The sequence below is a fragment of the Tenrec ecaudatus genome, unplaced genomic scaffold (assembly GCF_050624435.1).
Source record: "Tenrec ecaudatus isolate mTenEca1 unplaced genomic scaffold, mTenEca1.hap1 Scaffold_603, whole genome shotgun sequence".
NCBI lineage: Eukaryota > Metazoa > Chordata > Mammalia > Afrosoricida > Tenrecidae > Tenrec > Tenrec ecaudatus.
In genome coordinates, this window is record NW_027459486.1 from 1,067,675 (window position 1) to 1,072,244 (window position 4,570).

Here is a 4,570-nt window from a genome sequence, read left to right on the forward strand (position 1 = left end):
CGCCACATAAAGACCACTCGGTGGAGGTTTATGTGACTCAGGACAACTCTTTATTTCAGGCGTCTAGAACAAAGGGAATTCACAGAGGTTGATGATCACTTATTAAAGTCCCGTTTCTCTATGATGCCCACTGATGACACTTCTACATCTGAGGGCAAAGAGCTCGTGCAGCATGATATTCTCATTTCAGCCGCCACGCCGCCTGCAGTTCCTTCCTTGCAGAAAAATCTTTCCCAGTTGTACTTCTTTAAAATGCTGCAAAATAGTGGGACAGAAGATTTCGGTTTAGCGTTAACTTTAAACGGGCATAGATACAGGCATGTGGGCATGTTTAGAGACAGTGTTTCACTGGTCTAGGGTAAAGGGTGAAGCGCCTGGGATCCCGTGCTTCACTACTGTATGGCCTCAAGATGATGTGTAGGCACAGCGGCAAATCCATCGGTGGCAATTCTCTCATATTGTCATTGCGATGGGAAGATTCCTTATTCGCTAGGAAATGTTTTACCGTGGAAGACGGGTCACCACAGAGCTGTCTCTTTTGTGTTGAGACAAACTTTGCTGAATTTACCTGCCAGCAGTTGCGTGTCCTCCCTTTCTTTTGAGGCCGATGGAGACGCACGAGTGTAAGGAGAACGGTGAATGGTGGCAGTTCATCAGCCAGGATCATCAGAAACCGCAGAGTAAATTTTAGGAACGTAGACGTAGGACAGCGGAGAAAACTTCACTCAGGGACTTCAGTGAACTCTCCTTAAAATGCTGAGGCCTGACACGCCTAGTGCCTGGGGGCAACCCGGCTCCTGCCCTAGGTAGTTTTGTTGAGCGTGCCTCCCTCAGGTGGTGCCTTTTCTCTCCCAGCAATATTGCTCCCTGAAATTCTGCTGATGATCAAAACTGTTTGCCATGGCTTTGTCCTTTCACCTCATTGGCCTCATCTTTGAAGTACAAATGCTTTTCTATGCGGGTGCTGCCTCCCTGAGCTTTCCTTTGTCTTGGCTCAATCGATGCAGATTCCTGTGCTGAATACCCCATGGACTAGCACAGGTGGGTTCTTGTCAGTATACCGGGCAAACGCAGCAATTTCGATGGTCAAGACCCACCTGGCTTGATCAGGGTTCTTTATTCCAGTGAAAACGGTTTTTATCCAAATTCTAGAGGAGCACCAGTGTGCCTCTGGGAGCGACACCCGGGCCTGCTGAACAGCGGCTCCGGAGTTTTCATTTTCTGACTAAAATTCAACACGGAATTTCATGGATCTAAGGAAACCGTGAATTGTGGACGTACCAGATTCTCACATCTTCATTGTCTAATGGAAGCTGAAGTTTCCCAGTGTGATCCGGCTGCCACTTCATTTCTGGCAATGACCATTCAATTGTGGACGTTCAGCCTTCTTCGGAATTCTCTTATACCGGCATGTTCCCGCGCCACATAAAGACCACTCGGTGGAGGTTTATGTGACTCAGGACAACTCTTTATTTCAGGCGTCTAGAACAAAGGGAATTCACAGAGGTTGATGATCACTTATTAAAGTCCCGTTTCTCTATGATGCCCACTGATGACACTTCTACATCTGAGGGCAAAGAGCTCGTGCAGCATGATATTCTCATTTCAGCCGCCACGCCGCCTGCAGTTCCTTCCTTGCAGAAAAATCTTTCCCAGTTGTACTTCTTTAAAATGCTGCAAAATAGTGGGACAGAAGATTTCGGTTTAGCGTTAACTTTAAACGGGCATAGATACAGGCATGTGGGCATGTTTAGGGACAGTGTTTCACTGGTCTAGGGTAAAGGGTGAAGCGCCTGGGATCCCGTGCTTCACTACTGTATGGCCTCAAGATGATGTGTAGGCACAGCGGCAAATCCATCGGTGGCAATTCTCTCATATTGTCATTGCGATGGGAAGATTCCTTATTCGCTAGGAAATGTTTTACCGTGGAAGACGGGTCACCACAGAGCTGTCTCTTTTGTGTTGAGACAAACATTGCTGAATTTACCTGCCAGCAGTTGCGTGTCCTCCCTTTCTTTTGAGGCCGATGGAGACGCACGAGTGTAAGGAGAACGGTGAATGGTGGCAGTTCATCAGCCAGGATCATCAGAAACCGCAGAGTAAATTTTAGGAACGTAGACGTAGGACAGCGGAGAAAACTTCACTCAGGGACTTCAGTGAACTCTCCTTAAAATGCTGAGGCCTGACACGCCTAGTGCCTGGGGGCAACCCGGCTCCTGCCCTAGGTAGTTTTGTTGAGCGTGCCTCCCTCAGGTGGTGCCTTTTCTCTCCCAGCAATATTGCTCCCTGAAATTCTGCTGATGATCAAAACTGTTTGCCATGGCTTTGTCCTTTCACCTCATTGGCCTCATCTTTGAAGTACAAATGCTTTTCTATGCGGGTGCTGCCTCCCTGAGCTTTCCTTTGTCTTGGCTCAATCGATGCAGATTCCTGTGCTGAATACGCTATGGACTAGCACAGGTGGGTTCTTGTCAGTATACCGGGCAAACGCAGCAATTTCGATGGTCAAGACCCACCTGGCTTGATCAGGGTTCTTTATTCCAGTGAAAACGATTTTTATCCAAATTCTAGAGGAGCACCAGTGTGCCTCTGGGAGCTACACCCGGGCCTGCTGAACAGCGGCTCCGGAGTTTTCATTTTCTGACTAAAATTCAACACGGAATTTCATGGATCTAAGGAAACCGTGAATTGTGGACGTACCAGATTCTCACATCTTCATTGTCTAATGGAAGCTGAAGTTTCCCAGTCTGATCCGGCTGCCACTTCATTTCTGGCAATGACCATTCAATTGTGGGCGTTCAGCCTTCTTCGGAATTCTCTTATACCGGCATGTTCCCGCGCCACATAAAGACCACTCGGTGGAGGTTTATGTGACTCAGGACAACTCTTTATTTCAGGCGTCTAGAACAAAGGGAATTCACAGAGGTTGATGATCACTTATTAAAGTCCCGTTTCTCTATGATGCCCACTGATGATACTTCTACATCTGAGGGCAAAGAGCTCGTGCAGCATGATATTCTCATTTCAGCCGCCACGCCGCCTGCAGTTCCTTCCTTGCAGAAAAATCTTTCCCAGTTGTACTTCTTTAAAATGCTGCAAAATAGTGGGACAGAAGATTTCGGTTTAGCGTTAACTTTAAACGGGCATAGATACAGGCATGTGGGCATGTTTAGAGACAGTGTTTCACTGGTCTAGGGTAAAGGGTGAAGCGCCTGGGATCCCGTGCTTCACTACTGTATGGCCTCAAGATGATGTGTAGGCACAGCGGCAAATCCATCGGTGGCAATTCTCTCATATTGTCATTGCGATGGGAAGATTCCTTATTCGCTAGGAAATGTTTTACCGTGGAAGACGGGTCACCACAGAGCTGTCTCTTTTGTGTTGAGACAAACTTTGCTGAATTTACCTGCCAGCAGTTGCGTGGACTCCCTTTCTTTTGAGGCTGATGGAGACGCACGAGTGTAAGGAGAACGGTGAATGGTGGCCGTTCATCAGCCAGGATCATCAGAAACCGCAGAGTAAATTTTAGGAACGTAGACGTAGGACAGCGGAGAAAACTTCACTCAGGGACTTCAGTGAACTCTCCTTAAAATGCTGAGGCCTGACACGCCTAGTGCCTGGGGGCAACCCGGCTCCTGCCCTAGGTAGTTTTGTTGAGCGTGCCTCCCTCAGGTGGTGCCTTTTCTCTCCCAGCAATATTGCTCCCTGAAATTCTGCTGATGATCAAAACTGTTTGCCATGGCTTTGTCCTTTCACCTCATTGGCCTCATCTTTGAAGTACAAATGCTTTTCTATGCGGGTGCTGCCTCCCTGAGCTTTCCTTTGTCTTGGCTCAATCGATGCAGATTCCTGTGCTGAATACGCCATGGACTAGCACAGGTGGGTTCTTGTCAGTATACCGGGCAAACGCAGCAATTTCGATGGTCAAGACCCACCTGGCTTGATCAGGGTTCTTTATTCCAGTGAAAACGGTTTTTATCCAAATTCTATAGGAGCACCAGTGTGCCTCTGGGAGCGACACCCGGGCCTGCTGAACAGCGGCTCCGGAGTTTTCATTTTCTGACTAAAATTCAACACGGAATTTCATGGATCTAGGAAACCGTGAATTGTGGACGTACCAGATTCTCACATCTTCATTGTCTAATGGAAGCTGAAGTTTCCCAGTCTGATCCGGCTGCCACTTCATTTCTGGCAATGACCATTCAATTGTGGACGTTCAGCCTTCTTCGGAATTCTCTTATACCGGCATGTTCCCGCGCCACATAAAGACCACTCGGTGGAGGTTTATGTGACTCAGGACAACTCTTTATTTCAGGCGTCTAGAACAAAGGGAATTCACAGAGGTTGATGATCACTTATTAAAGTCCCGTTTCTCTATGATGCCCACTGATGACACTTCTACATCTGAGGGCAAAGAGCTCGTGCAGCATGATATTCTCATTTCAGCCGCCACGCCGCCTGCAGTTCCTTCCTTGCAGAAAAATCTTTCCCAGTTGTACATCTTTAAAATGCTGCAAAATAGTGGGACAGAAGATTTCGGTTTAGCATTAACTTTAAACGGGCATAGATA